This window comes from Sus scrofa, chromosome 18, assembly GCF_054392235.1.
Source record: "Sus scrofa isolate SSC_HxYL_T2T_F1_AM1 chromosome 18, Sscrofa_HxYL_maternal_Yorkshire_Landrace_v2.0, whole genome shotgun sequence".
In the NCBI taxonomy this organism is placed as follows: Eukaryota; Metazoa; Chordata; class Mammalia; order Artiodactyla; family Suidae; genus Sus; species Sus scrofa.
The window spans coordinates 41,427,697-41,454,691 of record NC_139400.1 but is presented as its reverse complement, the minus strand read 5'-3'; the positions used below and the strand labels follow the sequence as shown (position 1 = coordinate 41,454,691).

General features: G+C 35.3%; 1 long non-coding RNA gene across 1 annotated transcript in view; it reads left to right on the top strand.

Moving 5' to 3' along the window:
- LOC110257539 (uncharacterized) overlaps window positions 1-26,995 on the top strand; it is a 744,583-nt gene that overhangs the window by 86,915 nt on the left and 630,673 nt on the right. The gene's annotated exons all lie outside the window — the stretch shown is intronic.

The window sequence follows — 26,995 nt, the reverse complement described above, 5'->3', positions numbered from 1 at the left end:
GAAATTTTAAAATACTATAATATTAAGTAAAGAGAAGGCCCACAGTATTAATGCTACCAAAAAAAAAAAAAATGGGGTAAATAAGAACAAGCTTCATAGAAGCTCTAAATACAGGTAAGATCATGTCTGTGGTTGAGCCATGATGTTAAGGAAGAGGGAAGAGGGAGGTGGAACCAGAAATGGGGCCTCTGACAAGACAATGGCTAGATCCAAAGCATTTGTTTTTTGTTTGTTTGTTTTCCTGGACAAAGACACAGGGACTACAAACAGCCCTTAGTCACTTTGCTTTCTAGAACATTCCCAGCAGAGAATCTTACCTCTTGGAGTCTACCTGGAGAAAGACTGTGATGTTACACTCGTTTGGTGCTGAGTTGATTTCAGCAGTCGCTAGAAGACATAGCCAAATTATTTCCATTTGTATGTAAATGTAATGCATCCATAATGAGAATTAAGCCCCAGATGTGTAGCATTTTACCTAATGTTATAGAAAGTTTGCCACGTAATAACATGGTATATGTAAACCACACAGAAAATTAAAGAGCATTGGCACTATTGGAAGAATCTCTCAAGTATTTGGGCATTATCTTCCTGTGATTCCAAAGTTTGATGAATCCACTGTTGGTGGGAATGTAACTTGGTACAACCACTGTGGAAAACATATGGAAATATAGAACTACCATATGATCTAGCAGTTCCACTGCTGGGCATATATATATATCTGGACAGAAAAGCTTTCATTCAACAAGATACATTAGCCCCTATGTTCATTGCAGCACTATTCACAATAACGAAGACATGGAGACAACCTAAATGCCCATTGACAGATGAATGGATTAAGAAGATGTGGTGTGTATATACAATGGACTATTACTCAGTCATAAAAAAACAAACTAATGCCATTTGCAGCAACATAGATGGATCCAGAGACTCTCATACTAAATGAAGTAAGCCAGAAAGAAAAAAACGAATGCCATATGGTAACACTTATTTGTTGAATCAAAAATATGCAACAGGTGATCCTATCTAAAAATAACAAACTAAAAACAGAAACAGATCATGGTCAAGAAGAGCAGACTTGGGGTTCTGGGGCAGGGGAAAGGGGAGGGAGTTAGATGGATGGGCATTTTGGGGGTTTTGGGGATGCAAACTGTTATATTTGTAGTGGATGGGCAACGAGATCCTACTGTACAACACAGGGAAATGTGTGTAATTGGCCCACTTTGTTGTACACAGAACTTGATGAAACGTAAATCAACTATACTTTAATAATAAAACAAACTAAAAAAAAGTATAATGAACACTGTCATCAGCAAGTTTACATACAATCTCCTGAGGATGCTATTACTCTGCATTTATGAGTCCCTTCAAAGGCACTCAAAAGTTTTTCCAAAGTTACTCAATTTCAAAATGTTAAAAAACAAATCCCTGACATGCTGACAACAGTGTTGATAATAATGAAGTGTTTTTGTTGAGTTTTGCCGTAATGCTGAGGTAACTAACCCTTAATGTCTGCCTCAGGCTTGCTGGAATATATAGTTTTTTTTTTTTTTTTTTCTTTTTTTCCCCAGAGCTTTATTGGACTCCCAACAAGGCAAAACCTTTTTTTCTACAGTGCTGAGAGAATTATGTTACCAGTGGGAGGGCATACAGGGATTAGTAGATGTTGTAGAGCTGGTTGTGCAAAAAACTAGGAGATAGAAGCCTATGTTTAAGAAGTTTGGGGGGAAGGGCCCTGGAAATAACAGCTGTCTTAGAGGCAAGGAAGCAGAGTGGTCAGAGAGAGTGACTAGGATTTTGATGCAGCTGTGACAGTGGTCTCAGGTCATTTTGCAGAGAGCTCTGACCTGGGAGGCCCTTCTGAGCTCCCCTTAGAGGAGAGTTTCTCTGTCTAGCCTCATATATGTGGAGACTGTCATGTGGAGGCATTGCAGGCATCCTCACCAACTTCAGTAACAAAAGAGTATATCCTAAGAGTTGTCAATAATTCTTTAAACACATTTTAAAAGGCCCTCTGGTTTTGTTTTGTTTGTTTTCTTTTACTTAAAAAGGCAGTTTTTATGCCAATACAGTACCAAGTGCTAGAAATCTATGTTATGGCATTTCAAATTCTGTTCTGATCTAATTCAGTCCTGGTAAAACAAATTTTGACTTGAAGAGCATTGATATTTCTATCTAGTGATCTCTTTAAAAAAGTTACTTGAAACTAGGTTGATATATCAACAGGAAGATTCTGTTTCTTCCACTTTCCTTGGCAACATTCATTGTCAGTGCACTGAGAGAGACTAGTGAGGCTGTTTTTGGATTATCTGTGCTTTTCTATATAATCTTGTTTGAGATACTTTTTTTTGTGGAGAAAAAATGAGAAGAAAGGTGTGAAAAATGAAAATTTCTTGAGCTACTTCAAAGATGTATAGCTCTTTTATGAAAAAAACAAACAAACATATTTTCCAGTAAATATTTTTCCTGTTTTTATATGTAAGTATACTTAATGTAAGCTATGCTAATGTAAGATAAATAACTTGATTTCATGCCAATTCCAGAGTTAATGTTATAAATTAGTTTCAAATTTTAAAATATTTAAATGATGATTTTTAGTTTATAAGACTGGCATGGTGCTGGCTGCGTCAAGAATGCAGCTTTGATATTTTATAGTTTAAGAGCAATTTTGCCTATACTGCATTTTCAATTTGCTAATTCATTGGTTTAGTAGTGACTAAGTGTCAGGTGTGATGCTAGACCCAGGAACTAAAAACTCTATCTTTAAAGATTACATAGTGGAGATTTGCAAGTATCTGAGTACATTTATTTCCCGAAGTTTCCCATGTTATAAATGATATGAAAGGAAAATAATTGTGGTTTAGGAAAAAGACTGGATATTTTTGCCTGGTTCTAATCTTGATTCTCCTACTTGTTTGTAAAATAACCTTGTAACACTTACAAGGATTCTTCATGGGTAAGTTTGGGTAGACACAATCAAGTGAGATGGCTTATATACAGCAAATTTTAAAATTTAGACATTAGTATAGATAAGTTGGTATTAGTGTCATAGGTGAAACCTTTGAAATGTAGTAAGAATTTAAGAATATACATACCACAGAAAACAAACATAGTGCAAATTAGATATGTTTATACAAATCAATTACAAAAATAGAGTTATACAACAATTTTTGAACATTGACCTATAATTAATTGCAGATAAAGTACTCAGCAAAATTTTAAAATCTATCAGCATCCTCAGGCCTGCTCAGTGCTTCTGAAATCTCCAGCAGTTTTGCTTAAATGAAATAGAAAGTTAAAAATGAAAGAGTGTTCATCTCCATAGCTAAGAATGCAACTTTGGCCTAGCCCATAATAGGTCACACAAATTTGCACTATTGTTCTAGGCATGATAAAGGCCAGGGTATTTTATAATCTTTCATTGTTGGTGGAAGAGATGGTATGGGGTGGGTGTTCACTTCTGGGCGAAGACTGTATAAGAAGGTTGTTTACTTCTTCCTTGGCTTAGCAAATTGTTTCTTCCTAAGGTATAGACCTAGCAACTCCCCATGATTCAGAACATTTTTGCCTTCTCATTTTGGCTTGCACCTCTCAGTTTATGCTGTATGGGTCCGAATTTGTAATCCTATAAGAGGTGTCTCAGGTTTTTGGCTCTACATGAGAATCTCTCAAGTATCAGCCATGAAGTTCCACTTACTCATGCTCATCCAGGATACCTGAGTCATACTTTGTTGGTAAACCCATTCTCATGCTCCATCTGGGGAAGGGGAACCACAGTGGGAGAAATCAATTAGTTTATCCATTAGAAAGAAACTAACCAATACTAAGGGTGATACTACAGATTATAGACAGCTAGGTCTTTTTATATATGTTATTTCATTTAATGCTCACAGCAATTCTCTGAGATAGTTACTACTACCAATGTTACAAAAGTCCCACTTTACAGATGGTAAAACTGAAAAGACTTGTAGAGGTTAAAAATCACACCAAAGTAATTTTAGGAGAATGTTTGTACATTTTTATATAAAGAATTTAATAAGCAATATACAATATAGTTTCATTAGGGAACAAAAAGGAAAGCTTTACTAAAATGCCTGATTTAAAAAAAAGAATATAAGCCTTTATTAACATGATCTTTTATAGTTAGGCTAGAGAAATAAGTTTAGAAAATCCTATTTTGTAGTTGTAGTTTATAGTCAGTCTGAAACCTATAAAGGGGGGAAAATGAGCCAGGCTTTTCATAGAAGCTTGTTGAAACTTTTTAGGCAGAGAACTTGGTGCTGATGAGAGCCTGTTTATTATAAGGACATTTGTTGAAAATCAATTTCCCCCAGTCACAAATCCTGTCAGTAAATACCTGTAATGCAGTGAAGACCATGTAGAAGTGCTAGCTAGAACAGATGTCATTCTTAACTTCATTTTTTCAAACAAGGAAATGCCTAAGGATTTCAAATTGAAACATAATCTTCAGATAAGCAATCATGAATTGGCAGAATTAGGAATTCTGAGAGAAGGCTTAAAAAAATCCTGAAAAATAAAATCTTTAGAAAGCTGATTTTGGCAAATGTGAAATTATAGGGTAGACTTTCAATCCACTTTTTAACATCCCTGCAAAACAATAGTCACAGATGTTCTTCATTCCAGGTCCAGGCATGAGCAATGCCCTGCCTCAGTTGTGCCAGGAAGGATGTACAGATGAGCCTGAGATGTTTGATTGGAATTAGGATAGACTATGTTCTTGACACTTGGGGTGACTGACCCTGATGTAGTCTGTGCCTAACAGATGTCCCTGTACTGATGCCATTCTCACTGCAGCACCTGCCTTGGTTTCTGGCTAGGACGAATTCCACTCCTAGTGCTTTCTGCAGTTGACTGAGCTCTTTTTCAGAGGTATCTAATTTCTCATAATTGGAGTGATGACATCTACCCAATTTTGAGTATTGTTTATTGCTTTTTATATCTAGCCTTGTATCCAGATATTATCCATCCTGCAAGTGCTGTTAGAAGTAAGCTGAAATTCGTTATGGGTTTTTGCATACCTGGAACAAAAACATAGCCTTTTTACTAGTCAGCTATTCTCAGAACAACTTGATCTGATCCCTTCAGCCTGCTTGGCAGAATTCCCAGCATATCTCAAGGGGTTGACCACATTATCATGTGGTTCTCATGAGCCGGAATTATATTAGGGTAAAAAAATTCCAAGAAAAAAAAAGAAAAAAAATGTTAAAGATGTTAGAAAAAACTCTGATATTATACCTCATGGTATAGAGAGGTTGGCTTAAAATAAGAATTCATTAAAAATCAAGCACAGTTGAAATAAGAATATGTATTAGTAACTGGGCTCTATATTCAGTGAAGAATATAAAGTATAAGTTGGAGAGTCTAAAACTCTTGAGTGAAAAAAGCAAGAAGGAGATTTTGAACTTCCAGAGACAAAGGATGGATAATAGAATCACTACACAAATGGGATCTTTGTAATTATTAAGTAAAATTCATTACATAATACAGGAATTCCTTTCTATAACATTGCTGAAATTGATCATCCACCCACAACTTGAACTTTTGCAGCTCTGGGGAGCTTATTACTTGTAAGTAGGCCACTCTGTAAATGAAAATAATAAGGGAATATATTTTCTTCTTAATAAGTAGAAGAGGGCCAGTAACAAAGCCCTAAAGATTTTTAATGCTTAAAAAGACTTTAATGTTTTTTAACAGGGAAAGCTGAAATCTACAGTCTGAACTAGACCAGCCATGGCTCTGGGCCTCAGGGCAAACATGCTACTATAGGGAAGAATGAATAAATATTTCCTGATTACATTAGGTCCATTCAGTTGTGCACATCTGGATCCCCTACATCTAAGGTTACCTAAGGAAATGCTTTAAATCACTCCAGACACACTGTTTTCCTGTTATTCCTTTTTTGAGAGCAGATCATGGCAAATGCTGAAGATATGAAAATCATATTGGAACCCATATTTCCTTCATCTTAAAAAGACAAATTAATATTTTTACATATAAATACATATATATTTCTTTGTATCTCTATCTCTGTGTATATACACATATGTACTGGTCTTTTTAGTCACTGTGTGTATATAATGGTAAATATCCAGGTAAGAGAAACAGACTACTGAATTATACAGCCTTGGAAACGTATTTTCAGACTAGCCTTTCCCATGCTATTCTGAGTATCACAGAATCACAGAGTAACAAAGCATTAGAACTGGTATGGACCATGGAGATGTGTTCTTCCTGTGAATGGGCCTACAAACTGTTTTTAGTCTCAGAAACTCTTTTTCCAACAAAAATTACACATGAAAATTCAGTATTAAAAAGGATGAGAACATGTGCCTCTCCCCACTTCCTTTCCTCCCTTCATTCTCTCTGCCCCCACTTTCTTACTCTCCCTCTCTTTCTTCCTTCCTTCTGAGTTGCCCCGAGGCACCCTCATTGAACCCTGTGACTATATTGGCTGGATTGACAAACACACCAGCCTCTTCTAGAGGATAGCAATTAAGAACTGAGGCCTATGACCATAGAAATATTTTGACTTACCCCCTTAGAAATAGAAAAGGGGGAAAGCAAGAGCAAGAATCTATCACTGAATTAACTTATCAGGAATGATAATTTAAAGTCAAGAAATTTAACTCATAAGAGCTTCAGCACACAGACACCTAGACCATAACTTTGTTGCTTTTTAAAGGCTCTCTCACAAAGGAATATGAATTTTTGGAGACAAAGCTTATCAAGGATCAAATTATAATCCTTGAAATATAATGAAATAAATTGGAATCTTCCAAATTTGTGAACTTGATTAGTTAGATCAAAATAAAATTTTGAATCTTATTTGACATTGGTTAAAAAATTAATTGAAGATCAAGTAGAAATCCTTAAACACAGCAGACAGAGCAAATATATATTTCACACGTTTTTGACCAATGTGAAATATGTGATTGCTGGTTTCTGTACCACTGAGGAACATCTAAACTTGTTTACAATTTTTGATTTTCATAATTTTTTAATGATTTTTAGATGGATTATCATCCCAGCTCTTGGCAAAGGCAGCCAGCATCAAGCACCAAATACCCTACTTCTCATAAACTTTGAATGAAGGCCTATCTCAGGATTATGACTTTTCAGAGAGTACTGCAGTCATTTGAGCACAGTTAATATAAACAATCAAGGAAGTGGAATGATTTAAGAATAGAAAATAGAAAAGATTTAAGAAAATCTTAAGAGCCAGGCGTTCTTTAACATCACCATGTGGCTTTTTCTTCTTAAAAGTCACAATATAAATGTGGCCATTATTCATAAGCAAGGTATTTCAAAGCTCTGTGTGTCCCTTCCCAGAAGGCTAAATTACACATACTGCAATACATGTTGCCTGTCATATTCCTAGGAGAAATCCCTCTTTACTCAGGAATTATGCTTATTTATTGATTAACATTTCCATCAGGGAATAGAGAGGGAATTATCTCTTTAAAACAAATTTTTTCAGGGCTATTTAAAGAACATTTATTTTGTATTTTTTTATTTTTTAATTACTCAGTGAATTTTATTACATTTATAGTTGTACAATTATCATCACAAACCAATTTTATAGCATTTCCATCCCAAACCCCCAGCGCATCCCCCCCACTCCAACCTGTCTCCTTTAGAAACCATGTTTTTCAAAGTCTGTGAGTCAATATCTGTTCTACAAAGACGTTCATTATGTCCTTTTTTTAGATTCCACATGTCAGTGATAGCATATGATGTTGGTGGTCTCACTATCTGACTGACTTCACTTAGCCTGGTAATTTCTAGGTCCATCCCTGTTGCTGCAAGTGCCATTATTTCTTTCCTTTTAAAGGCTGAGTAATATTCCATTGTATATATGTACCACATCTTCTTGATCCACTCCTCTGTCAATGGACATTTGGGTAGTTTCCATGTCTTGGCTATGGAAACTACCCAATATAGTTTGTAATGAACATTGGAGTACATGTATCTTTTTGAGTCATGGTTTTCTCTGGATAGATGGCCAGGAGTGGGATTGCTGGATCAAATGGTAATTCTATGTTTAGTTTTCTGAGGAATCTCCATACTCTTCTCCACAGTGGTTGCACCAATTTACGTTCCCACCAGTAGTGTAATAGGGTTCCCTTTTCTCCACACTCTCTCCAGCATTTACAGTTTGTAGACTTTTTGATGATGGCCATTCTGGATGGTGTAAGGTGGCACCTAATAGTGGTTTTTATTTGCATTTCTCTAATAATTAGTGATGTTAAACATCTTTTCATGCGTTTTTTGGCCATCCGTATGTCTTCTTTGGAGGATTATCTGTTTAAGTCTTTTGCCCATTTTTTTGATGGGGTTGTTTGTTTTTTTGGTATTGAGCTGCAGAGGGCGTTTATAAATTTTGGAGATTAATCCCTTGTCAGTAACTTCATTTGCAAAGATTTTCTCCCATTCTGTGGGTTGTCTTTTCATTTTGTTTAGTACTTCCTTTGCTGTGTAGACACTTTTAAATTTAATTAAGTCCCATTTGTTTTTTTTTTGTTTTTATTGTCATTACTCTAGGAGGTGAATCTGAGAAGATGTTGCTGTGGTTTATGTCAGAGAGTGTTTGGCCTATGTTTTCCTTTAAGAGTTTTATAGTATCTGGCCTTATACTTTGTCCTTCTTTGTCTCTTATAATCTTTAAGGTCTATTTTGTCTGATATGAGTATTTCTACTCCAGCTTTCTTTTGATTCCCATTTGCATGGAATATTTTCTTCCATCCTCTCACTTTCAATTTGTATGTGTCCCTAGAAGTGAAGTGGGTCTCTTGAAGACGGCACATATATGGGTCTTGTTTTTGTATCCATTCAGCCAGTCTATGTCTTTTGGTTGGGGCATTTAGTCCATTTACATTTAAGATAAATGCCATTTTATGAACTGTTTTGGATTTGTTTCTGTTGCTCTTTTTTCTTCCCTTCTTCTCTTGTTCTCTTCTCTTGTGGTTTGATGACCATATTTAGGTCGTATTTGAGTTGATTTTTCTTATTTGTATGTGTATCTGTTGTAAATTAGCTTGCAGTTACCCTGAAGATTTGATATATATACAAGATTGTTTTAAGTTGTTGGTCTCTTAATTCCAAGCGCATCTCCAGTGTCTTGCATTTGTACCCTCCTCTTCTCACAGTTTCTGATTTTGGTAGCATATTTGTGCATGGATGATTTACTACCTTTACCTTGTCATTTGTAGTGTTTTTGTTTCTAGTTGTGACCTTTTCCTTTCTGGCTAGAGAAGTTCCTTTAGTATCTGTTGTAAAGCTGGTTTAGTATTGCTGAATTCTCTTAGCTTTTGCTTATCTGTAAAGCTTTTGATTTCTCCTTCAAATCTCAATGAAAGCCTTGCTGATAAAGTAAGCTTGGTTGAAGGCTTTTTTCCTTTCATCACTTTAAGTATATCATACCACTCCTTTCTGGCCTGAAGAGTTTCTGCTGAAAAATCTGCTGATAACTTTACCAGGGTTTTCTTGTGTGTTATTTGTTTCTTTTCCCTAGGCTGCTTTCAATATTTTCTCCTTGTTTTTAATTCCAGTGAGTTCGATTAATATGTGTCTCGGTGTATTCCTCCTTGGGTTTATTTTCTATGGTATTCGCACTTCCTGGATTTGAGTGAGTAGTTCCCTTCCCATGTTAGGGAAGTTTTTGGCTATTAACTCTTCAAATATTTTTTTCTGTCCCTTTCTCTCTCTCTCTTTTCCTCTGGAATCCCTATAATATGGATGTTGGTGCGTTTAATGTTATCCCAGAGTTCTCTTAGACTATCCTCATTTCTTTTCAGTCTTTTTCTCTTTTCTGTTCTTCATCAGTGCTTTCCACTAGTCTGTCCTCCACCTCACTTGTTCGTTCTTCTGTCTCTTGTATTCTGCTGTTTGCTTCTGATGAATTTTTTATTTCGGTTATTGTATTTTGCATCTATGCTTGTTTAAGCTTTAAATCTTGTATTTATTTGCTCAGTGTTTGCTATAAATTATCAATCTTTGACTCCAGTTTATTTGTAATGTCTTGCATCATCTTCACTATCATCAGTCTAAAGTCTTTTTCCTGGAGGCTGATATTCTCCAGATCACTTAGCTCTTTTTCTGTTTTTTTTTTTTTTTCTTGCTCCCTAAAATTTTTTTAATTATAGTTTATTTACAGTGTTCTGCCATATTCTGCTATATAGCAAAGTGACCCTGTTTTAGATATATAAAATATATGTATATTTATATGTGTTTGTGTGTGTGTTTGTGTATATATGTATATATTCCTTTTCTTACACAATTACCTCCTAATGTCCCAAATGAGGTAGGAGACATGCTTGGCTGTCACCTCAGGTCCACTGTTTTTGTCTTGATAGAGTTATAAAAGGGTCAGTTGATTCTCTCCCTCTAAAGTGGTTGCTTAGTTTTGTTCATGGAGTTGACTACCAGCTTTGGGCTAAGCACTGTGAATGAATTTAGATGAGCTATGCCAGCTCTGGTTTGGTTTCCTCTATATTTTGGTTATGAAAGAAACCATACCCTTGGCAGATGGCTTAAAGCTGTGCTTAATAGTTTACTACTTTCTTGAATAGGTGGTAGCTAACATGTCAGACTGTGCTTTATAAACATTACATCATGTAATTCTTATGTTGACAGATTTCTGTCCCTTGATGTCCTAAGAACAACTATTATGATTAGGTGAATTGAAGTAAGTTCAATTTCCAAAAGAAAGTTGTAAAATAGGTAAGATCTATATTTCTAGTGAGTTATACTAACAAATTTTCCTTGAATGAGTTAATATCCAGAATTAATAGAGTAGAATGAAGAAATAATTTACATGCAAAAGATTACAAGAATCTAAAATTTTAATTTAACAGAAAAAATAGGATGCAAACAGAAGGGATGAAAATGAAAGCACAGTACAAAATATCCTACAAAGCTAAAACACTCACAATATCAAAAATACCTGGCAGTTGCTGGACTGTGGTGAACTGATGGTGTTTTGAATGAAAAGAATCTTAATGTCTAATGAACTTCATGGATTTTCTATAAAAGGTCAGAGATAATAAAACTTCTTAGGGCATTGCACTGAAACCATTATAATGTTTTCTTCTATTTCATCATGACCAGACTGGCTCCTTTGGATTACAGTAACTGTTTTACAGAAGTGTGTGTGTGAAAGAGAAATTATATCTTTGAATTAAATGGGTGATTAATGCATCTTTTGAACATTTGTATGCCATGTCTACTGATATTTTGTTTCAAAGTAGTGTAGAAATTAAACTCTTTAAATGATTATCTCAGATAGGAAATTGAGAAAATATTTTTCTTTTTCCCTTTTCTATAACTGCATCTAATTGATCACTACAAAATATTTTCTGATGTTCTTCTTTTATATCCATTTGCTCCCCTCCTCAGTTGCTGACCCTGCCTTAAGTTTGGAACCTATAAACTTTACTAGGTAATGCAATAACTTACTCCTAATTAGGTATCTTGTTTCCTATGTGTTCTACTTCCAAATCCATCTTTCGTATTACTCCTGAGTTCTTCCAAAAAGAGAGATTTGATCCAGTTGTCCCCTTTAAAAACAAACAACTTAGGAGTTCCCTTCGGGGCTTAGCGGAAATGAATCCAACTAGTATCCATGAGGATGTGGGTTTGATCCCTGGCCTCACTCAGTGGGTCAGGGTTCTGGCATTGCTGTGAGCTGTGGAGTAGGCCAGCAGCTATGATTTGTCCCCTAGCCTGGAAACTTACGTATGCTGTGGGTGCTTCCCTAAAAAGCAAAAAACAAAACAAAACAAATAAGCAAAAAACAATTTAGATATTTGACTCCACATGGTTGACAGTTCAGCATTCCTTTTTTCAAGTGAATTCTTGTAAGAAGCATTCTTTGCCCATGTTTGCTACAAATGAATCATGATCTTAAAGATTTTTGTCTTCTCCCTGTCATAAGATCATAACTAAAATATGTTGGAAATCTTGATTTAATTATTGACTTACTATGCTCACATGGTCAATTTTGTTTTCAGTTGTAGCACTCTTTGTAATAGTTACTACTACATAGTAGGTGCTCATTAAACATGAAAGATAAGTACTAGAACAATTGGGCCTTAATTCAGTTTAGTTTTATACTTCATGCCATTCTTGAACATGTCTGTTTCCCAACACATCCCAAAAACTCTTGGCTTTTCCCCTTGGTACTGTCTCCATGTAATGTAACCCTCCCATCCACACATAGCAAAATCTTACCTGTTTTTAAGGGCAGACCTCTAATTTTATATTATCTTTGAAGACGTCTGTCATATCACTGGTTTATTTCCTTTTTATAATCCAATTGCATGCTCTTTTGGACCACTAATATGGCACTGAATACTCTCTGCTCGGGAATGCAGTTGGCTTTTAATCGCTCATTTCTTCCATTTCTTTGAAGGTGTCCTCAGGGCACAGGTGATGCTTAACTCATCTTAATTACCTCCATGGCATAGATTAAAAAACCCACTAATTTCATGAAGAAGATGCTTCTAAGTACTTATTAAGTGGTGGTTTGATAGACCAATATTTTTCTACAAATATTCTTCTGAACTCTTATTTTTATGGGGTATCAGAGATATTAAATTAAATGAGTTCTTTATCCAAATAGATTTGGAAAATACTGAGTTAAACAGTGCCAAACAGATTAAAAAAACAAAACAAAACAAGAGATGCTTATCAGAGCCTTGAATGCTGAAGGTTTTTTTTTTTTTTTTTTTTTTTTTTTTTGAGGAAATATTGTATCTAGCATTTCCAAACCTACCTGGCCACAGACCCTTCATTCATAGACTGATGTGCTATATATGAGTCCAGTGAGATCAGTGAGATCTGGCTGTCTCCTGTCTTAGAGATGAGAACTGTTCCAAATTCCAAACTAGATATCCTGGGAGTTAACTAGGTTAGGGTTTAAACCTATAGTAGAAAATGTCCTAATATTCCTGCAGCAGCAGTCATTGACTTTTGAGCTATAGTAGGCATCTTTGGGATACTCAGCAGGACGAGAATTGTTGAAGATCTTTTAACATTCTGAATGCCTAAATTACAGTCAGGTGTTATAGAATATTTCAATATTATGTAGTTTATTGATGTATAAGATATTATATGAACATTTTCACAATCGTCATCCTATGTATACATATATATGTATCATATATATTTAATATGTTTTCTATAGCTTATGAGGATTCCTAAAGAATAATTTTATAGATGTACCATTGTGTGGGCTTTAGACAAAAAGGAATTGCAACTGATTGTTCAGAGACAAAATGAAAGGGAGCCTGATAACAGTTCTTAAAAAGGGGTAAATCCTGCTCTAGCTTTAACACCCTCATCATAAAAATGAATTATGACCTCCCCTGACAGATCACACATGATACCAATAATTTCTTAGCATTAACATATGCTCAGTTTTCACTTGGAATCTTACTTGGACATAATGGAAGCAGTTGCCTTGGGAAAATATGCTTCTGTTTCTGTCTGTCATTCTCTTCATCTCAAATACAGTCTTTTAAAGAGCTGAGCTGTGTCCTTTGTTTCCTTTCTATTTTCCTCTAACTTGAGTACTATGCTGTGTACCCAGAAGGTACTTCAAAGGTATTGTTAGGCTGACTCTCACAGCCAGCACCTTCATTAAGTTTTACATGAAAGGACATCTTGATGATGAGGTGGGGTGGAGTATAGGGGTGTTGGTGGGCAGAAACACCAGCTCCCTGGAGACTGGGAACAGAATTCAAAAGACCTTGATGAGCAAGGAACAAATATAAGGACATTCACTAGTACACTCAAAGAACAAAGACCACATCATACAAATGTAAAATGAGTAATGAGGATCTATATCCAAGTACCTCAGAAAAACATCTAAAAATCATAGTTACAAAAGTCCCCATGAGTCAGCAGCATGGTGCTTTTCCCCAGGATATGTTAAAAAGGAATGTAAGCTATGCTTGAAGTCTATCTCATATTAAATATCATAATTTGATGAGATAACTTGGAAAATATGTCATCAGCTAAAGAAGTAAACCTCAATTGATATTTCAATTCTGCGAATCTTCCCCGAAAGATTCCTAAAAATATTGTGCCCATTAAGTCCCTTTGTGAATAGTGGCAGCATTTATGCACAAGCTAAGATCTCAGATTCCCAAATATAATATTGATTACAGTACAGATGAAGTATCCATTGTTTTTAACCATAATAAAATGGTAATCACCATACCGGGGAGATATTCATATGTGAAAAAGAATGACATCATTCTTGTCCTTGTAATCCCTCTGGTAGTGTTAAGAACAGTATCCTCATACTGTCAACCTCTGTGCAGCTCTGTTGCTGAATATTCATTTTATTTCAGTTATACATGCTATGGAATTTCAAAGATTTGTAACAATTAGAATAACCCATATATCTGTTTGGAAAATTTACAATGATATTAAATATTAAATGAAATAAAAAGATTCTTTCTCTGTCATTAACTCATTAAAACTATTGTCTAATAACACAGTTAAAAATTTTAAATAAATTATGTAACTGGAGAAAATTAAAGCAAACACAGTGTTTTACCATATTTTATAATAGTGTGTAAAAGGGCTCACTTTGTTATCAGCTGAAAAGTAGAAATTCCCTGTTTTAGACAAGAGAGCAAAAAATATAGAGAGGTTTTAGATAATATGATTGATACACTGATGTGAAATATCAACTCAGCTTTGTATTTCATAAAAAAAGAATACAGATTTTCAAGTTGTACCTTAAAAAATAAATCATAATGATGGGAAAAGCTGAAACAGTCCAAAGAGAGACAAGCATCAAGAGAAAATTCAGTCCACATCTCCAGCCACCCTAAATTACCAGCCATGGGAGCAAGCTAGCTTGAAAGAGAATCTTCCAGTTGTCATTTGAGCTGCCTACTGCAGGTTATGTTCTCTGGAAGCAAGCACTGAGATGGAGTTGATGATATAAATGGTTAGTAGGAGACAGCAGAGCTGACAGAGGAAGAATCTAAGATTTGTCATCTGATGTGTAGAGAAATGTCTCAATTACTTCATGAGATCTCTGAGTTTGGTTTTTCCTCTTCTCTGTTTCATGGCAGAACTAGGCACTACCATGGGATTTTATGCAACTGAAAAGTCTTAGTCTTCTCTTATTCAGAAATTTCTCTTTGCTCAGACTTTCTTTTGAGGAAAACAGATAATGTATGGGTTTTCAAGGTTATTTTACATGAGTTTAATGACTATACCAACCTTTTAAGCAGTCTCTCTGTCCTTGTTTTTTCTTCAGTAGATGAGAAAAATCAGCAGAAACTAAGTTCACATCAAAGACAGCATTTTTGCCTTTGACAATGCATCTGGGACACAGAGCAACCTTGAATCACTGGTCTATTTGTTTATGGATGGTTTAATCAATGAGTCCTTTTAACAGCTGGGTCATTTCTCCCAGGTATATATAAACCAGTGGCTCAGCCTTGCTGTTATTTTCTATGTCTGTCTTTATTATGCATCAAGAAAAATAAACCTCTAGACTTCCACTCCTGAGCATATTTCCTCAGTCTTACAGAAACAGGGAAGAAATGGAGCAAAATTTGAGAATAAAAGAAACTATCAAACCATGAGAACTATTTGTGAAAATACATTCAGGAACACAAGAGCCAGAGCTTTGCAGATTTACTATGGTGTAAAGGTAGTTCTTAGTTCCTATTATAATCTCTGCCATCTTTTGTAAGTAACTTTGCTCATCATTTAATTTCTTCTGGGAAGCTGGGATAAGTATGAAATTGTCTAATAAGTGCCTTTAAGAAGACAATTATGTAAACATTCCCACCAGCAATGTATATTCCCTAAATGTCACTAAACCAAAAATGTACAATCATCACTTAAGCTTTTATGGAGAAAAACAAAAATGAGCATCATAGGAGCCAATGTCAAGAAAAGGTTGCATTTCTTCTTTGCATCAATCAGTAAAGTGATAAAGGTATAATAACTTTAAAACTTTTAAGGAGAAAGAGTATGCTCTAATAAAGCTCTTCAGCAGTGCCGTCATTCATAGGCAAAATCTACTGAAACATATCCTCTGACTTACCTAGGTTCAGAATACTTACTACATAAATATCTTTTTTTCTAGACATTACCAAAGGAAATTTATCTAGAACTACAGAAGAAAAATTAAATTTAGATGAGATAGATGGGTATGTGGAGAAGGAGAAAGAAAACTTTTGAGGGAGGTTGCTTGAAAATGGCCTCATGATTACAAAAGAATTGTCCACTTTTAGGGATAATATGATAATAAAAGATGTGTGTGTGTATGATGAGTTAGTGTTTATACTAAAATGATCATAATAAGTGTATTATTTCTAATGCACTTATCTATGAAAACAAAAGAACATAAAAGATAAAAAATTTAATATAGAAATACTAAACCTCTGTACAAAGTAATAAATGTGGAGTAGGGGATAGAGTTTCAAAAAGGGAAAAAGGCCCTGATTAAAAAAAATTAAATGAATGGAATTAAAAAATTTGTGCTTGATTATATGGTTATGAATTAATATTTATAGAATAAATAATATCTCTCACATTTGTTATATTAATCTGAATGAGATTAAAACTTTCAAGTCATTACAAAACATAAAATGAACATGATCTATATTTCAAAGCCATATTACAAAATGGGCAACATATTCAAAAAGAAAAAATTGAAGGAAAAAAAGCAAGCATTGAGCTATTAAAATTGTGAAGACTACATAAAACTATTGAAAATGAGTAATATTGGGTAAAATATAACAATACTGAAATGTGTCAGTTATATAAATATGTCAGTATGCATTCATGTGATAAATAATGTCATATTAGTATAGTGTCACTGATGCTATTATTACTATTAAGTTATTTTAACATTATTTTGTTCTTTTTAATATTTCTACATTTTTTAATTCTAAAGAGTCAATTGCTTTTATAATGATATACTTGAAATAAAATGTCTTCGAATAAAATTCTAGGTTCTTCGAAAATTTTGCAAAGAAAATATTTATTTTTGTTTTGTAGACTTTATTCACCCTGCATTTTTAAATATCTAATAAGCTAAGCATTTAAACAAAAGCATCACATACTTAATTATTTTGATCTATATTTCTGGTCCATAGTGGAATTGAATTTTTGTTCAGATAATTATCAAATACTCAAATGTTTCCTTTTGTTAAGTCTTAAAAAAAACTTTAGCAACCTTGTTGTTTTCCTTATTTAAAGCTATTATAACATGACTGGAATGATTTGCCTCATCTTCAGTGTAAGTTCTATATCCCAAGAGTAGTAGTCTTATGTATGTTTACTAGACCAAAGATGGAAAGTGCCCATGAGACTTATTTTCACTGAAGTCTCCGAGGATCAGGGAACATTATTATTTAATGTTGTTCACGCTATTGGTACTATAGCCCCAGTAAGTCAAAGAACACTGAAGGAGCCTTGCAATCAGGTGTGCACATGGTATGGAGAGGCAGCAGAATTGGGAGGTGGTCCTAGAAATGGGATCTAAACATTGAGGAATTGTGCTATTGCCTGGAGTTGGTTTTTGATGGAATACATTTTCTTTGAAGAGGGACCATTTTTCTATCCAAGTTATAAAATTGTTTTCAAATGATTAAGTTCTAAATTAGAAGGAAAATATGGATAGTGAGTATCACTCGTATTGTTCAGTCGTGATGAATTACTCCATGTCCTTGGCTTATTCAGTGATACTTTTAACAGAGGAGAACCACTGAGGTCACTGGAACTGTGCTAATGAAATGCAGAACTCAAAGTGATCCATGTTGGACCCTCAATGAACCTTCAAATCCAAAAATGATTTGAAAATGGAGAGTAGGTAAAGTTGATAAAATACTGTTCATTCACTTAACCCTTTGGATAACCTTGTGAGGTGTGTAAAGAAGCATGGCTTGGGAAGTAGACCCTGAAGATCCTTTCCTCTGCCTCCTAAAATAGACTCCATCAAGGCTGGTTGAAGTCATTTAGGTCCCTTGCAAAAAGTAGTCTTATCTGAAGTATACTTAATCCTACTAGAAAAAAGTTATTCTATTTCCTAATAATACAATAAAATGTTATAGACATGAGTGGTATGAGTATGCCAGTGCCCTTCTTCCCATGACTGCAAAATGGAACTTTTAATATACAAATTTGGGGGATAAATTTGAGTTACAGCTTGTTTCTCCTTAGATGCTGTGGGTTATAGATATATTTCTTGATGAGTATCTCAATCAAATTCTCTTATATCAAAAGTATTTATAGGTCTTACAGAGTTCAATATCTAAGGATTTTGTTATTAGATTTATAAGTTGATACTTATTAGTTTCTTAAAGAAAGATAGGATTTCAGCTCATTAGCCTGGTTCAAAGGTCTATTAGAACAGAAGGCTAATTTGAAAGTAGTTAGGCCTGCCACGCAGATTTCCCTTTAGCCCGGTTTCATGGATTGAAGCAAAATCTCCAGGAAAGGTTAGATGTCATAAACAGAGATTCTTTAAGAGAATGTGAAAAACATAATATAGCAATAGTTTGTGTCCTCATAAGAGTATATCATGTATTTAGATGATATTTAGAAAACCCGTGGATCCCCAAACCCTTATTTAGAAAACCTACGGATCCCCAAGACAAATTGTAGTAATAAAAGGAGGTTGCTAAGCACTCTAGAAAGATTAGACAGTGGAGTTCTTTCACCATCTAATGGAGAAAACAGTCGGTATCCATTGCAATGATTCTAATAGTTTAGGTTTTAACTTTACCAGATACAAGCTCTAATCAAATTTGGGCTAATATTGTACAATCCTCTGAGTTATTCAGGGCACTGTTTGACCTTTAGTTGCAAGCATCACATACAGGCCTGTAGAAAAGTGGGTGATATGAGTGGAGAACACATTGTACCATGGGTTTATATTACAGCAATTAGTGCAGCATCTAGGAGGTACACAGACTTAGGCCTTAACATCATTTCTCATCAGAATCATTCTTTGTTTAGCTCATTTGGAAAGCCTTACCACTGCCTGAAAATAAAGAATCACGGGTGAAAGTTACCACATCCTGTTGAAAATGGGCAATTATCCTTTATTTGGTTTCCAACTTTCCTTGTAAATATGCCAACAGATTAAGATACTGGTTTGAGTGAAGTGCTTGTTAGAATTAATTTTTTCTTACCACATGAGTGAGGCATGTCCTTGGTCACACTTCCTGGACATGACTGTGTACCTACCAAGCATTACTTCTCAGTGGCTTTGTCTCCATGATAATAAGTAATCATTATAAAAGGTAATAAAACAGTTTAGTCAGTGGACCAGCGGCCTATCTTTGTGATCGTACCATATTTATCACTTGTTTTCAATGTTTAAAAAAAAGATAGTTTTGGAGTTCCCTTCATGGCGCAGTGGTTAACGAATCCAACTAGTAACCATGAGGTTGCGGCTTTGATCCCTGGCCTTGCTCAGTGGGTTAAGGATCTGGCATTGCCATGAGCTGTGGTGTAGGTCGCAGTCGCGGCTCGGCCCCCGTGTTGCTGTGGCTCTTGTGTAGGCCGACCGCTACAGCTCCACTTCGACCCCTAGCCTGGTAACCTCCATATGCCACGGGAAGCATCCCTAGAAAAGGCAAAGAGCCGAAAAAAAAAAAAAAAAAGATAGTTTTATGAAGTTCCTGTCATGGCATAGTGGAAACGAATCCGACCAGGAGCCATGAGGTTGTCGGTTTGAGGTTGTGGGTTTGGTCCCTGGCCTCACTCTGTGGGTTAAGGATCTGGTGTTGCCATGAGCTATGGTGTAGGTTGCAGACGTGGCTTGGATCCTGTGTTGCTGTGGTGTAGGCTGGCAGCTGCAGCTCCAATTCGACCCCTAGCCTGGGAATCTCCATATGCTGTGAGTGCAGCCCTGAAAAGCCAAAAAAAAAAAAAAAAAAAAAAAAAAAAAAAAAAAAAAAAAAGATAGTTTTAATGTTTTCCCTTAGGATATTGGGTCTAAATGTGGCAAGATGGTAGCTGCTTTCTGAGGCATTGTCCTAAAGGAGTCTATACTTATTCCTGATTTTTGTCTCACAAAGGAATACTGACATATGATTGCAATGGGCTAGCAGTCATGGAAGTGATATAGTCATATAGAGATATTTGGGAAATATCTGTTACATGGGAATTTGGGTAAAGAACGTGAGATTTTTGAATCACAGCCTAACTCTTGATTCTGTCAGTTACTAACCAGTTTTATAAATCATTGAGATTACATTTATTTTGTGGTAAAAAACATGTAAAATTTATAACTTTATTTTCAAGTGTACTGTTCAATAGTGTTACGTGTATCACCTTGTTGTGAAACAGATCTCCAGAATTTTTTTCAATCTGGAATTTTAAATCCATCAAACATCATCATTCTATTTCCTTCTCCTCTCAGCCCCTGGTAATCACCATTCAACTTCCTGTTTCTATAAACTTGACTATTTTAGATACCTCATATAAATGGAACCTTGTAGTATCTGACTTCTTTTGACTGCTTTATTCCATTTAGGATATTTTCCTCAAGGTTCATCCACATTATAGTATGTGACAGGATTTCCTTCTTTTCAAGGCTGAATAATAGTCCATTGTATGTATACACCACATTTTGTTTTTCCATTCATCCATGGAGATTACATTGTGTTATCTGTAAAGTGGGCAATAATAATTCATTTTTTACCTCAAAGAATCATTGTCATCTTCTAGTGTAAATTTTGAAGCAGTACATGTTTGTTACTCTTATATTGGAAAGTTATGTTATAGCAGAAAGTATTGGTCAAAGATTCATGAAATCTGGGTTCTAATCTTGGTTTTGCTACCACTTTAATGAATATATCAACAACCTACATGCTCTGTGGCTACAAGGCACTCATCTATAAAGTAATTTCTGCTTTAATTGCTCCAAAGAATTTTTGAAAGATGAAGAAGAGATTCATTCCTCAAAAATTTCTTAGTAATTTTTGGTTCCCAGATGCTCAGCTGTTAGTTCTGGATGTGCCTTTATTTGTTACTCAGGAGGAACAGACTGGTAGCTGATCCTCAGTCTCCTGATCTGTGAAGATGATTGAGGCTAACCCAGAGTACTGAAGTCACTGAATTTTAAAGCCACCAATTAAAAAATAAACTCTGTTGATAAGCATAAACATTTTGTGTCCTACTCCAATGTTACTTTGATATTTTAAAAGATGCCATATGACAAGAAAACAAAGTACTTTGCAGCTATTGAATCTGCTTTTTCAAAACTGGATATTCCAACCACTCCCTCCTTTTCTTTTGAAAGTCTGTAACAACACTCTACCAGATACCCTCAAAATATTCTGTAGAATTGAAATGGAAAAGTTTTAAGGCACATTTTAGAATTCTGTGACTTGTATTTTTTTAACTTTAGGTAATTTTCTGTTGCATTAATTCTTAAATTTGAAGGTTCTTTGTGTGTCAAATGTGTGGCTGACCTTGCCACTAATGGCCTCTAACAGTGTAACTATCAAAATGGCAGATTTATAAATAGTTAGAGAGAGATATCTCTATTTTGAAGCATTCTGGATACTGAATATATAATATTAATAAAGATTACACTTGTCTTTGTCTAAATTGAGTAAAACAGAGCAATAGTGGCAAAGTTTGAAAAGTACCAGGCTAAGAAATAAGCTGCCTGGCTAAACACTGAGCAGTAGGAGGCAAGGACTAGGAAGATACAGAAGTTTACTGAATCCTCCCCCTCTTCTGTTCCAGTGTCCCACCTGGGCTTAATCACCTTGTTGTCAGGTTAAGTGCAGACTTTTTTTGGAGATGGAACAAGCAAAGGTCATCAAGGGAATATGAAATTTCGGAAGAGAAGGAGCTTTCTGGTTATAGTTAGAATTTTAGTTTGGTTGATTATCAGCATCTCAGGTTAAATTCAGTTAGAAAAACACTGATTTCTCAAAGATAATGTTTAAGATCTAGCTGTCTTAGAGTAACTTGTTAATTACATATTGATACCATTCAGATTTAATCCTGAAAATTTCTTGGATAAAAGCCTAAATAACTAACAATATTTGAAATATGAATTATGTGTTATTTTAAATATCTAAATATTTGGTCATTAAGAATCCTGAAAATAATGGAATTTTTAATATTAAAAATTAAGATCGTCTATTCATCCTATTGACAAGAAATTAATTTTTTACATTTTGGTGTTATTAATTGGTCATGCAACTGTTGAAACATAGAACTTTGACAAGTATGTTGATGAAATGGAATGAAAGCCAGAGCAAAGTACTTTAGAAAGATATTTTAGACAAATCTTTTTATTGTGTCCACATGTAGCCATTATCCTTAATGAACCTGATGCTTAATACTATTCAATTATAGGTGATGAGAAGGCTAAGTAAAAAAACAATTCCAAATCAGTTAAAATTATATGTGCATGTGACACAAATCATTATTTTAAACACAAAGAAAGGTATATCCAATTTTTATTAATAGAAAATCAGTTTCTTCTTATTCTTTTTAAATAAATATTATGTGATTTAAGTTTGAGGGAGTGTCAAATTATTGGTTTACTTCTGAAGATGAACATGTTCCAGTTTGGTTACAAGGGCTTTTTTTATGGAATTCATGTGGTTTTTGTCTGTCCATGGGAAGAAGGCTGATCAGGCCTTAGAAAGAAGCATAGATGAAGGAGTGATTAATTTTACCTTGTAGTTAAGATGGTTATTTAGGAATCCTCCATAAAAGACACTATGCATGAGCTGAGCTTGGAAATATGACCTAGTATACACTGGGCAAAGGGGAGATGTCCATCACAGAGGATGCAGTGTAAGTGCAAGGCACAGCATGTGGAGCAGTGTGGTTTGTCTGGGAAATCGGCAAGGCTTCATTGTATACACAGAAATGAGAGATCAAGGAGACCTTGAATGTTTCTTAAGTGATCAGAAGTGGGCAAAAGAGAAAATGAGATCAAAGATAATGCTAAGATTTCAGGTCATCTTTATTTTTCCTTGAGAACATTTTTATTTTATTTTGTATTTATATTTTTAAAATTTATTTATTTATTTTTCTACTGTACAGCATGGGGGCCAAGTTACACTTACATGTATACATTTTTTTCCACCCTTTGTTCTTTTGCAGTATACATATCTAGATATAGTTCTCAATGCTACTCAGCAGGATCTCATTGTAAATCCATTCCAAGTTGTATCCTATAACCCCAAGCTCCTGATCCCTCCCACTCCCTCCCTCTCCCACTGCAGCCACAAGTCTATTCTCCAAGTCCATGATTTTCTTTTCTGTGGAAATGTTCATTTGTGCTGTATATTAGATTCCAGTTATAAGTGATATCATACGGTATTTGTCTTTCTCTTTCTGACTTACTTCACTCAGTATGAGAGTCTCTAGTTCCATCCATGTTGCTATAAATGGCATTATGTCATTCTGTTTTACGGCTGAGTAGTATTCCATTGTGTATGTACACCTTGAGAACATTTTTGATTGCTGTATATATGGGTACTATAACCTTTTTGATCAAAATCTTGTAAAATTATCTACAAACAGGAAATCTTGTAATCAAACATTAGGAAAAATTTTCTTAAAATGATAATAAGCATGTTAAATAAAATCTCTTCCTGAAAGAAAAGCATAAATCAATTTTAAAATAAATAAGGAGTAAACCTCATTTAACCTTGTGACTTTTACGCAGTGTTAGAAAGAGATGCTGTCAAAATACAGTACTTAATAAATACTGCTCTAATCCAGGAAATGTAAAATCAATCTTTAAGCCTTTTAATGCTTTATTCATGTGTGTGCGTTTATGTGAGAGAGAGGAGGAGAGAGAGAGAGTGTGAAAGAGAGAGAGGTTTTAGAAATATTAAGAAGGACATATCAGGCAGATAAAACATGCATCACCTGCACAAGGTTATCAACTTCATTGTTTATGAAAATGCAATAATGTCTTAATTGGTTAAGCTATGAAGTGCAGAGGTGTATAAACAACTGAATTTATTTAGATTTTTTACAAATAGATAACCATGATAAGAAGGTGAGGAAAACTAGAACAGAGTGCATTATAACATTGTTGCTACCTTAGTGATGATGTCAGATATAGCAGGAGTTTCTTGCTCCCTCATTTCCTGGTAAGGGAGAACAGAATTCACCACCACTCCAGATATACACTTAAAATATCCTCAGCTGTTTCTGCAAGACAAGCCAGTGTCTCATGAGTGTTCCTGAGTAGATTTTCTCGTTCACCACACATTCCTTTTTCTTTTGGTCCGTGTTTCTTTTGGAGACATCACCAAGAGGGTTCATCAAGGTGTGTTGCCTTCCTCTGCTTCTTGGATTGTCACCTATTGCTTTCTGTTGATTATCACTGTATCAAAGTTTCACTGAACTGAAGTTGTTCTTTTAAAGAGGAGAAGATACCCCCAAACACACATCTGTGTGCCATGCCTATCAAGAAGGTCCCAAACATATGTAATTTGTATGCCCTGAAACCTATTTAGATCCTGCATGAACCATTATTTCAGCATCTACTTGAGCATCTCTCATCTTTGGGCTTAAACATGGGTTCATGAATGCTGGCCTGGCTATCAGTCCACTCAACACAGGGCTTGCTTTTTATGCTACGTCCTTTCTTTTCATTAAATTGAAGTATAGATTTTACAAATATTTACTTAATTTTAAACTTTTAAACAGTCCTACTAGGTAGGTAGGACAGATATTATTGTCACCATTTTAAAGATCAAAATAATCTCTTAGGAATAACTGCCTTAGCAGGACCACGAAGAGTGAGCAGAGGAGTCTGAGCAAAGGAAAATAATCACATCAAAAAAAAAAAAAAATGTAACCAGTGAACTGATCCTTGATGCAAGGGCTTAAACAAAATAAGAGAGAAAGAGAATAAAGTTCCCCAACACTGGCTGCCATAGCCTTAGGATCTTTCCCACTCCTCCAGCAGTGGAATAAATAATCTATCAGCACATATTCTAGGAAAGGCATCAAATAACCACCTAGGTAAATACCAATTGAATTAAGGAATATTCATGTGCATTATTTTGAAAATCACTTTTTGTTATTTAATTCTGGTCCAAAATTTTTTATTAAAGTACAACAAAGTTATAGAAAATTATACAAATCAAAAGAACAAAATAATAAATGATCACAAAATAAGAATTTCTTGGGAGTTCCCGTCATGGCGCAGTGGTTAACGAATCCCACTAGGAACCGTGAGATTGCGGGTTCGGTCCCTGGCCTTGTTCAGTGGGTTAGGGGTCCGTGAGCTGTGGTGTAGGTTGCAGACACAGCTCAGATCCCGCGTTGCTGTGGCTCTGGTGTAGGCTGTAGCTCCGATTCGACCCCTAGCCTGGGAACCTCCATACGCCACGGGGGCGGCCCTAGAAAAAGGCAAAAAAAAAAAAAAAAAAAAGAATTTCATGTAATCACTGCATGGGTCGAGGAATAAAACATTAATAGCACTATAGATGTATTCCTTAGATTCTCTCTTGACTTCTAACACCATGTTTTAGTTTTGCAGATTTTTGTATTTATATAAATGGAACATGTTTTGTATATTCTTTTGTGACTTCTTTCACTCAACATTATATTTGTGAGGTTCATTCCTGCTGCTGCTTGTAGCAGTAATTCACTCATTGCTATTGCCATGTGTTAGTTGTGGTAGACTGCTGTAAGGATGGATCCCAATAAATCATACCTCTCTGTGTACATGCCCCTCTGCAATATACTGTTGCTGCTTCTCCTGTTAAAGGAGATGGCTTTCCTTCATTGTCTTGAATATGAGCTGGACTTAATAAATGCTTTGGCATGGATTGTGGTAGAAATTATATTATGCAAGTTCTAGAGCTTAACTCTAAGAGTGCTTGCAGTTTTCTGTCTTGCCTTCTTAGATCCTTTTATTACCATGCTGTGAAGGAGCCTAAAGTAGCCTACTAAAGATGAAAGGCTCTGCATGATGAGAAAAGAATAGAAGTATCCCACTGACAACCAGCACCACATTCCAGAGGCCGTCTTTCACCTGCAGATTCAGGCGAGACATCAGTTGACTGTAGCCACATGGGTGAATTTAGACAAGACCAATAGAAGAAATTCCTGGCCAACCTTTACAGTTTTCAGAAATAATAAATTGAGATTTTAAGCCACCAAGTTTTAGGGTAGTTTACTATACAATAATACATAACTGAAATAGCACATATAAAAATACCACTATTTAACCTTTCTACTATAATGGACATTTGGGTTGTTTTCAGTTTTTGGCTATTACAGATAGTTCTGCTATGATGTGTTTTAAGGAAAATGTGTATCCATTTCTGTTGAATATGTACATAGAAGTAGAATTGCTAGGTCAGTATTAGTAGATACTGTCAAAGAGTTTTCTAAAGTGGCTGTACCAACTTATACTCCCATTATTAAGTAGCTAGTTAGATATGAGTGGGTCCAGCCCCATCCTGGATAGATTCATCTTTCTCTTCCTCTTTTCCTCTTGGGCCACTGACCAGAACATGTCCAGAGATCCTCCTTTTTGTGATTAAGTACCTCTAAGTTCCCAGCCTTATCAGGCTCAAATAAGTCAAAAACACAGCTGGGCTTTCCAAACTGCCAGAACCAGTTGGCCCAGGTGCACCAGACCTAAGAGGTGATCCAAAATGACCCAAGTTCATTATGCTGTATTTATAATAAATTAGCACTGTGGTTCTCCCCTACCCCCGTGGGTTTTGCTTGGGTGCTTATGGGTAAGTGCCTGTGCACAAGGAGAAAAGTTATATGACCTAAAGCTGTCAATGGTCTTGTTAATCAAATGATGCAGGACACAGAGAGGGACTTTCCACTACCCTCTGAAAAACCAGCTCTACCCTCATTGCAGGGCTGCTTCTGGCTTCCACCCAGACAGCCTGCTCTCTTCCCTTAGGTAGCATACTTTAGTTTGCTTTGCTTAGTAAAACTCCTGCTGCTTAAAACTGCTGTATGTCTCTCT